We start from the raw sequence: 11,083 nt of genomic DNA on the forward strand, positions 1-11,083 counted from the left end.
AAGTGAGTCAAGCTCTACCTCAAAGTCCGGATTATCCACCTCATCATCAGGGGCCGGATTAGAAGATGCAGTGGTTCTTTTCCTGTGGGCAGTCTTCTTCACAGCTTTAGTCTTTTGCCGGGTTGCTCTTTCCGGTTTGTCTGGTTTTTCTGGTTTCTCCTGCGGCAGTTTTTTGCTCCAAAACGGATCATTGCCCTGATTATGCAGACACTGATATTAAAAACAATGACCAGACATATCAATAACAGATTCAGCAAAGAGAAAAATCAAAGTCTTACAGCTGGCGGTTTGTTGGTGGCACAGAAGGGAAGCAGGCCGGTTCTAGCGCAGACGTGTTCCGGTTCATTCAGTATCTTATGCACAGCCTCTGTGATTTCTTCATCGGAGAGCTGGAGTTTTGAATGTCGCAGTGGGTCATCAACACTGTCAGTATACTCGCACATCAAACCGGAGCGCTGACTAAGGGGCAGTATGCTCCATGATATCCAACAGCGAGCGAGATCAACCCCTGTTAAACCGTTGGCCATAAAGGCTCTGAGCTTTGACAGCTGGGGAGCATATTTTCTTCTCTCCTGGGCAGTCAATCTTTGAGGAAAAGGGTGTGTATTGCTGAGCCGCTCCGGACGAAAGCCAGGCAAGGGATTCTCACCAGCAGGGAAGGTGTCTTTGCAGTAGAACCATGTCTGATTCCACTCCTTGGGGTGACTGTGCAGCTTGGCGTGAGGGTATGTGACCTCTTTCCTTTTCTGAATCGCCATGCCACCCAACTCCGTATTAGAGCCATCAGTAAACTCAGTACGGCGGTTTAGATGGAAAAGGTCTCTGAACAATTCCACTATGGGCTCCTCTTGAAAGAACACCTCACAGAGCACTTGGAAGTGGCACATATTTGTAACAGAGTTGGGGCCAGTGTCTTGCGGATGGAGTTGGAAATTGGCTAAAACATCCCGGTAAAATTTAGAACCGGGCAGCTTAAAGCCCCGGGCTAAGTGATCTACGAAAACAACAACCTCTCCTTCTCGAGGTGTGGGAGGGCATTCTTTTCCAGGAGCCCTCCAATGGATGGTATCTTTGCTGCCTAAAGCGCCAATCAGGACTAAATCGTCCAATTGATCCTCTGTGACGCGAGAAGGAACCCAATTGCACTCATATACTTGCTTGGCCATGATGGAATCTACAAGGTAGAAGATCCCGGTTCAAAAATGCATTTGATCAAGGTACGTTGGTATGGGCACTGTTAAACCGGAGACAGAACTATCTGAACCGGAGTTTCATGAAGCAACCAACATCTGGCGGTTCAACAAGGGGACTAATGGCATATACCGGTTTGGAAAATTTTCTATAAGGTTAAACCGCCTGATCTAAGCATTGAAAAGCTGAGATGGCGGATGGACAAGTACGCACAAACAGGTTTCACAAGATTTCTTTATAGCATTGGATCTGAAGCAAGTTCAGAGAAGAGATAAATACTTAGAGGTTCAAAGGAGCAGTACCGAACCAATGAGCAAAACGTTCATATAGACCCATGGTTTGAGATGCATAAGTAAAGGCGAAGGTCAAACAACTATCATTGCACAGAATAAAGATTTGCGGATTCATCTAAAGATCTATTGTATGAGCAAGAGGCAGACGATGAACACTGAAGAACTGCGAAACCCTAGGCCAGATCTGCGGGGGAAAAGATAGAAGATTTACCGGAGCTGAGGAAGATGTGGAAGGTTGTCGCGATGTTCTGGTGCGCTCAGGTTGATGCAGCGGCCAAGGATGAGGCAGAGGTCGACGGCGGCGGCGGAGCTCCGAGGCTGGCGACGCGAGGAAGATGAAGAAGGCACGGAAGGAGAAAAGAAATGACCCTTCGGTCCTATTTATAAGGCGAAAGAACATGAGTCAGGCGCGACAATCAAGGGGCCACAAAACGGAGCTATCGCCTCGATTTCCGCCGATCTATTAAACAAAGAAGCATAATGGATAGCTTCGTTATGACAGGTGATGTCACTCCGGTTTACAGCAATCAGAGAAGATGACATCATGGCGGTTTACCAATTTATAAGAAGATGTTGAAGATGAAGCTTTTATTAAAGGATTGACATGAAACCGTTCAAATCAATCTAGGGCCTAATGTTGGGGATATTACTACTGGGCGTAAACCGGCCTATCTGGGCCGGGTTAACTTCGTCAGTAGTTAAGTAAGTTAAATCCCAAGAAGACAGAGGAGGGCTCAAGGCCCATGGTCGGCTCAAGGCCTGCAGCCGTAAACCGGCGTTAGTAGTTAACCTGTATTGTAAGTTAGGAATAAGAAGAGACCAAACCGGACACATCTATGAGCCGGTATTGAGACTCCGTAAGCCGACGAGAGTCACCCGTGTATATAAGGGGACGACCCGGCGGCGGTTCAAGGACAACAGAGAACAACTCGAGACATACGCGAAGCTTGTTTGCTCCCTAATCATCGAAACCCCATCAATTCCATCACAACTAGACGTAGGCTTTTACCTTCATTGAAGGGGCCAAACTAGTATAAACTCTCTTGCGTCCTTGTGTCCGCTTTAACCCCTTCAAGCTAACCCGTCGCGATGGCTCCACGACTAAGTCCTTTCTCTAGGACATCTGCCGTGACAAAACAACGACAGGTAGCATGGCCACAGCGGAGCATATCATCCTGCTTGAGTCCCCCTTCTCTAAAGAGGAGATCAAAATTGTTGTATTTGGCTCTTATGCTGAGGGGCCCTGGCCCTGATGGTTTTCCTTCTCTTTTTTACCAACACTTTTGGGATCTTATAAAAATGATCTATTTGCTCTTTAAAGAGACTAGGAAAGAGGAGAACTTGATCTATATAGACTTAACCTCTCGCTCTTGACCTTGGTTCCTAAAGAGTCCAATGTAGTGACCATGGATAGATTTAGACCTCTTGCTATGATTAACTGTAGTTTTAAAAAAATTGTGAAGTGTGCCACCAATAGGTTTGGCCCTGCAATGATTTAATTTCTCCCAACCAGACTGCTTTCATTCAAGGGTGGTTTATCTTAGAAAGTATTGTGTCAGCTCATGAGATAGTTCATGTTGTTGCCAGCAATAAACTGGTTGGTTTTGTTTTTAAGGTTGATTATGAAAAAGCTTATGACATGATTAGTAGAAATTTTTTGCTTAGAATGCTGGGGAGGAGAGGATTTGGCCCAAAGTAGATGCACAACTTGAATCTCTTCTTCATAATGGTTTTGTAGGTGTTAGAATTAATGGTACCGATAGTGATTTTTCATTGCTGGGAAGGGTGCTAGGCAGGGGGGCCCTATCTCCCCCCTGTTGTTTAATTTAGTAGCTGATGTATTCACTAGAATGTTGAAGAAAGCTGTTGATAATGATTTGATTGCTGGGGTTTTCCCCCCTTCCTATCCAGCTGGTGTGATAAGCATGCAATATGCTAATGACACCTTACTCTTTTTAGATGATAACATTGATCATGCTAGAAATCTGAAATGGCTGCTCTCTTGCTTTGAGCACCTCTCTGGCATGAGGATTAATTTCCATAAGTGTGACTTAGTCCCTATCAATATTAATAGTGAAGTGGCTGCTTTTGCTCAAACATTTAGGATGTAAGCTCAGTTCTTTCCCCCGTTAAGTATCTTGGTGCCCCTCTCCATCATAGCAAGGAGAGAAGAGAGGATCTTCAACCTTTGGTTGATAAAATCATTAAAAGGGGTGCTGGATGGAGAGGAGGCCCCTCTCTTTTGGCAAGAGACTTGTTTTAGTTCAAGCTTGCCTAGCCATTATTCCTTCTTACTTAATGGGTTTTATTAAATTTCCTAAATGGGCTATTAAGCTTATTAACTCCCAACTAGCCCATTGCTTTTGGGATGACTACGAAGGTCACCGCAAATACCATTTAGCATCTTGGGGCTCCCTCACTATGAGAAAAGAATTTGGGGTTTTGGTATTACAGATATAGTTGATATGAATTTGTGACTATTAGCTTCTTTGGTTAGTAGATATCACAAGGATAATGGGAAAAATTGGAAAGACATCATTGATGCCAAGCACAATATCCAAGATCCAAATTTATTTGCATGTGTTTCTACTGGCACTTCCCCTTTTTGGAAAGTGTTCTTTAGGCTGCTAAAGCCTCTAAATTTGGTTTCTCTTGGAACATAGGCAATGGCAAAAAGCTAGGTTTTGGGAGGACCACTGGTTTGGTTCTGCTCCTCTAGCTACTCAATATTGGGAGCTTTATTCTCTTACTACTGAGCAAAATCTAACTGTTGGTACAGTTTGGGATGGCACTGACTTGAAAATTACCTTTAGGGGATGCTTCCTTGAAAATCTTCTAATGTTGTGGTTTGAACTGCTTGAGATTGCTAAATCTATTATCCTTTCCAACGAGGAAGACACTTTAGTCTGGAACCTCAATTCTAGAGGAGTATATATTGTTAAATCCTTTTATAAAATAGTAAACTTCAGAGGGGTGCTCCCTGTGAATACCCCAGCTGTCTGGTCTATTAAAATCCCTGCTAGGAACCATATATTTCTCTGGTTGTTCGCTAACAACAAGCTATTGACCAAAGATAATCTGCAGAAAAGACAGGAAGTCCCTGATCCTACCTGTGTTTTCTGCACTGAACTTGAATCCTACCACCATCTATTTTTAGTTGTGTTGTTTCCTTGGAGTTCTGGAGAACTGTTGCCAAGTTAACTGGTTTTAGAGGAGAGATCAATATGATGTCCTTCTCAGATTGCTGGTCTAGGGGTGATAGTTTTGCTGCTATTAATATTATTCATGCAGCTGGCCTTTGGGCTATCTGGAATTTAAGAAATGACATGGTTTTCAACCACACCACGTGGTCTGCTTTGCAGGCTATTTGGCGCAAGACGGCAAGACCACGATGAGCCTTACATTATGGGAGATGCTATCCTTCGACCGTGTCAAGCTTCATCTACAAAAGGTGGCTCAAGAACTGGAACAATTGTCAAGAGACCCACCACTACTGTTGTGGCCGGACCCAGGCTGAAAGTGGCCAGGCTCCTGAAGACCTGTCTTCTCACTTTATGACGTAGTGGGAGCTGTTGTTTGCTGGAGACGTCCACAATGCACAATCAGTCTCCTACTGCTACATGTAGTTTTGGGGCCTCAGTTTGCTTGCGTTTCTGCCACTTATGTATCAGCACTAGTGGTTGGGGCGCCATCTGGTGGCACCTCTTGAGGCGGAATTGTGCATACTAATCAAGCTGTTGTATTTGAGGCAAGATTATGCGCACTAATCAAACAGACATATTTGTTAACATGTCAATAATAAATTCAGTTACATGATCTTTTCAACCATGTGAAAGTTTCCAAACTTGAACCGAACAGATAGTTGTACAAGTAATAAAGCAACTAGTTATTACAATGTCTGTCTGACAGTACCTAGAAGTACTATATGTCAACGGAGTTGTTCCTGGAATTCCACGGACTCTTCTTCACAAATGAACAAAATGTAAATACACATAAAACTTGAAGGAGGAAGTAACTAAAATTGTGTGATAATAAGTTCTGGAAGAAGAAATTTGATCCTGCATGCACAAAAACAAATTCCAATCTCAAGGAACAATGTAAGAGGCAGTTTCAACATTGATATACCAGTTTTAGCTTAACACGCCTACAAACAATCACATTTAAAATTGGCTGATTATAACTCTATATGTTTTCTTTAATCCGGTACTTGCTTTCAGAGATCATTATTAGTTTTACTAATCATGAGTAAGTAGAGGCATCAGCGTCACCAATCAATATTTTAGTTAATAAACCATGAAATAAAAAAGGTTAATTTGCTCCCTCCAAGAAACATCATAGTTTAAACCATGTTCACACACACACCATCTAGACATATGTGAGGCCTCTTGATTCAGTTTTGATGAGCTGTGTACAAAGAAGAAAATAGTGAAGATTAACCTGGGAATAACCTAATGTCATCATGCAACTTTTCTCGCTAGACCACACCTTGATCTAAACTCGACTAAGTTATTCAAACATAGATGAACTAACACAATGAATCATAGATGACTGCTTTGCTAATATCACCACCACATTGTAGGAAGCAATCTAGTGGAGTCAAATGTGGCAGTGATGTTAGCCAAACGAGAAGCAATCTGTCTGACGAACAAACAATCAGTAAAAATATGTATTCATTTGTATGAACAACCAGATAGTGAATTAGTGTGAGGTGTTTCCATATGAGAATAAAATCAAGCAATACTAACAATGTATTGAAGCAAAAACTAGGTTGATGAAATTCTCATTGAAAGTTAGGTTCACAGCGAAAATATTTAATTAGCAAACAAAGATGAAAGAAAAACAGAAGAGAATGGTCAGCATATGGCTATTATTTAGAAGTGTCTAAACAATAAAAGAAGGATCACAAATACAACTCTACTGGTGTTTCCTTTTGTAAGGCATGTAACATCCAACAGAAGTAATATTCTTTACACTGCCTTTAATGTAAAATATGACACCATGTGGAAGTTAATTTCCATTACAAATGGTAATTGAATTTTTCCTTTTAGTAGTGTAATTTTCAGAGAAAAGGGAGATAATTCAGAGTAGGGCCACTCATAATGGGATCAAACTGAGCGGCTGCCAGGTTGGTCTTGAGATTCCTTAGCACTAACAAGTTCTGCACGACCATACCATACTGAATCATTTTTCAGAGAAAATGATGAATGAACGAAGCAAAATTAACTGGGATGCACACACATGAGGATTGTGTCTCTACAATCGTCTTCGATTTTCCTGTGTCTCTATAATATGAAAAACAAAAGATACATTTGAGCATATAAATTCTAGAAGTTTGATTCCTTATATTCAGGAACATATTTAATTTAAACTTCAGATTCATCATCAGCAATAATAATGCCTCCTCATTCTTCTATATACTATGGTGGGCCAGCAGTCCTATAAAACAAATGAGCAATTTATAGAATTGTGTGCATGTAAGTAAATTAGTATGGAGTAACAAAGTGCAACGCATGTTTAAAATGATTAATGTTTGTTACTTTTCTGAATAATCACATACTATATGCAGTAATGAAAATGTAAACAGATAAAGTGATTGAATAACGAAAGCATACATGGACCACAAATCTTTGAAAAAATTAAATCGAAGGACCAACATGTTCACAAGCTATGGAACATTGTTCTTCACCAAAATTTTACTGCATCTAATTTCTTTTCTTTTTCTTTCATAAACCTGAACAATTGTGACAATCATGACATTCAGGAAAATGTTAGAGAAATAGAAGGAGTGAAGAGACATGAAAGTGTGGGCAGGCATAATCAAAAGGAGAGAGGGAGGAGGAGCTTCCGCTGGTACATATAGAAAGCAAGAGAATAAAGAGGCTCTTCCCCTCAGTTCACTTCTTCCCTGTCCCTGTCCTCTTCCCTTGCCCACACTACCCTGCTCTTCCCTTGATATGGAGGATCCCTGCAAAAGCAACTAAGAATAAAATCATCTTTGATGATATAGTGAATACGGATCAAGACTGAATCACCACCAAAATAGATTTTTGGGAGGGGGCTGGGAGAGAGAAAAGACATGAGCAGCGCAACATATACATGTTCCCCATGTGAGCAGCTCACATGAGTATATGTATGGTTCCTTTGCTTTCTATAGTTAAAAGTACACTAGTGCATAAGAATGCGTTGAAACTTAACTTCATATAATAAATAGATTAGGCAAAAGTGAACGCTCACTTCAACTACTTGGTAATAGCTAAGAAAATGCATATCAGGGTATTGTCTCTGCTCCTTTTGAGGAATCTGTAATGTGCAAATAAATGGAGCCAGCGTGCATAGGCTTGAGTTTTGCATGTTTGAAAAATGGACATGAAATATTATAGAGTGCTAAATTCTTCAGACTACCAAATACTTGTACACAAACATTCCAACAAACATCTCATGTGCACTTGCAAAGAAAAATACACCCAGAAAATCTTGCAAACACGGCAAGAAATTTCCAATCAAAAAAACACGGCAAGAAATCCAGTGAAATAAAGCAAACAGAGATGGATATCTAAACTACGCCTGCAGGAGTTCGGCGCTAGACCCAAACTGATAGTATCACTCAGATAATAGTACTATTTTTGATATGCTGAATACAAATAGAACACACAGAATTAGATATTGGTTCTGAATAAAGATGTGGCTTTCATATAACATCATACACTAAATAGATCGAAAGTTACCTCCTTTTAACATTTGATTTCTCTATATCTTGGAAGTCCCATCAGCATTGTTCCCCTGTTAGAATACACAAGAGGCAAAGGCATAGTGTATTATCAGCAGATCAACAAGAATAACCATTAACCAAAGGACTTGTGCCAACTTGAAATGTGTGCAAGAAGTGAATGTGAATGGATGAACTCATACTCCTAGAGCAACCACAGTTGCTGGAACATTTAACAGGAACATCTTCAGGTAGTCAACGGTCAGGTCGTTGTAAATCTGCGCCATGTTTCTTTATGTTCAGAGTAGAGCCACAAGGAGGCCGGCACTTACTTTTACCATATACGAGTGGTGAAATAAATGTAAAATCGCAGCAGCATTTTTGGTGGTTTAATTTCAGAGTTTGGCACATGATGTAAAGTGGGTTTGTTCACTAATTTCAGACATACTGCATATGGCAATGGGGGGTTACTTGAATGTGAATCAATGCAAACATATAACAGAATGGAAATGTTATAACAGAGTATCTCCACTGTATGATTTTGGATCACACTCACCTTCCGACTCCGTAGACTGCACCTCGGACCTTCCGTCACGATGTCGCTTCCGTCTTCCTAGTAAAGGCAGCAGCCAGAAGGGAAAACTCAATCACGAGAACATCATTTGAAATGTATGCACTACCATTACGTTACACGGAGGACACGAGGAGCATAATACCCTGACGAGCAGAGTATGTCTGACAGTGTGTGGTTTTGAACGTTTAACTGAATTTTTGTTGGCATTTCCTTATCTCATTCAAAACTGAAACGCTATGGAATCATATCCCAGGCTGGGGGTACCTTGAGTCTGATCTTGAGCTCGTCGAATTCGGCGTCGGACATGATGGGGTTGCCGGCGATGTAGGCCATGGAGGCTTCCAACAGCCTCTACTCATCGGTGCCTGAAAACACCAGGAAAATGGACAGAGGTTTGAAATTTCAATCATACAATAGTTGGAAATTTCAATCATACAACAGAGGTTTGTAATCAGTTTAGTAAGCTCGTACATAGCATGACGACGTTGCTGCCTTCCCACATGAGCTCCTCCGTGAGGTTGTCAAACTCCTCGTTGGACATGATGGCCTTCTGATCATAGTAGGAGGACTGCACAAGAGTACATTTGTACATGATGGCCTTCTGATCGTAGTAGAAGAGTAGAGTAATCGATCGAGACATGAAAAAGGTGAATCAGATGTACGCACTCGCGGGGCTCGTAGGAGCTCCTGCTCCATCTCCCCGATGTTCTTCTTCTTCTTGCCATTGATGCTGCAATAGGGGAGCACATTGCCGTTCACCACCTTGTCCTCATGCTGCTGCACCTTTCCTTGCTGCTCGGTGGCACGCAGCCGGAGGAGGAGGAGCGCCTGGCGGCAGTGGCCCGAAGCACACGCCGTGACGGGCAACGCGATGGGCGCGGGAGGAGGAGAAGGCGGGCGGGCCTGGAGGAGAGGGACAGCGGGCGGGACACTGGCGAGAGCGCCACCACCTCGGCGGCCATGGTCGGTCCCTGCCTTCCTCTCCTCTGCTTCCACACCACTGTCCTCCAGCCTGCTACCACCTCTTTTGGTTTATGTGGTCTCTCTCTCTCTCTATCCATTCATGTGTTTGGTCCACGCGTCCAAGTAGTTCGCCATGGCTTGCTGCTCCAACCCCGAGTAGCTCCCAAATCTTTAATGGTCTACTGCATCAGGGGAGAAACAGAGGAGAAGAGACAAAGGGGAAGAGAAAGAAAACAAATGCTGGGAAGACAAAGGGGAAGAAGTGGGCACGTCGGAGAGCATGGCTGTGTGGTCCCTGGACCAGCTCTGCCTTCGTTCTCCCGCTCCTCTCCCTCGCACCCTTCCGCTCCACCGCTTGTCTGCATCGCTCCCACCTGTCAGGCCCCTGACTGAAGTTCAGACAGTAAGATCAATTCTTCGTCGTCGGATCGTCATCCTACAGCCAGCCGCTCGCGTACCGCTTCGCGCCTGGAGGAGCTCGTCCCCGTCGTCGATCGTGGATCCAACGGCTGTCGGCCTTCGTCTAGTCACTGTTACTTTTCCGGCACTTTTGCCTGTCGCTTATCCCTTTCTGTTTTTACCTTCAGTAAATTGTAATGGCTTTAAGCCCAGGACTAGCCCGAGTTGGGGCAGAAAAGTTGTAGAGGGTTGAACCCTAGGCCGCCGTGTTCCGGCTGGCTCGCTATCGTCCGCTGTGGCGGTGCAAACCCTAGCAATTGGCCCCTGCGATTTCCCTCTGAATTTCCTCTGTTCCACTCTGAATTCGACTAGTGACCTCGCACTGCAATTCAGGTCTAACAATTGGTATCAAGAGACAGCGATCCTCGGAGGCGTGTGAGATCGGGATCGAAGTAGGTTGGGGTCTTGGCCCTGGTAAAATTCCTCTGTCATCTTGATCTCCGGCGGCGGCGTACTCGGGCGGCGTTGGTGGCGGTAGACAGCTCGGGTGTTGGAAGCGGCTGGGCCGTGGTTGCTGCAGAACTCTTCTCCAGTCTAAAATCCCACCCAACCCACCCTTCTGGAACACCAGCGGCGGCGTGGCGTGGCGGCGGTGCTGGCGGCGGCAGGAACGTATACTTCAAGCTCAGGTTGCAGCTCTGCTGTGGTAAAATCCCCTGCTTGTGGTGTTCGTTCAGTTCTTGTTCGAATTGGTGTCGAAGCTCCTTGCTTTGTGTAAAACCTTTTCGATCTGATGGTCAAACCTTCGGAATCCCAAGTAACTAGGAGTTGGAAATGGATTCCCTTCAATTGGACATCAAGGCCTTGCAGCATGACAGAGATCTGGATAGAAAGGAATTTCAGGAATTTCAGTCTGTTGTCAACAAAAACTTCGCAGATGTGCAGAAATCTCTGTTG

At 43.5% G+C, this 11,083-nt stretch overlaps 1 pseudogene; it reads right to left on the reverse strand.

The window, feature by feature from the left end:
- Nucleotides 1-5,415: 5,415 nt before the first annotated feature.
- On the reverse strand, nt 5,416-10,092 carry LOC123180009 (PGR5-like protein 1A, chloroplastic; annotated as a pseudogene).
- Between the last annotated feature and the right edge of the window lie 991 nt (nt 10,093-11,083).

The sequence above is a fragment of the Triticum aestivum genome, chromosome 1A (assembly GCF_018294505.1).
Source record: "Triticum aestivum cultivar Chinese Spring chromosome 1A, IWGSC CS RefSeq v2.1, whole genome shotgun sequence".
Taxonomy (NCBI): Eukaryota; Viridiplantae; Streptophyta; class Magnoliopsida; order Poales; family Poaceae; genus Triticum; species Triticum aestivum.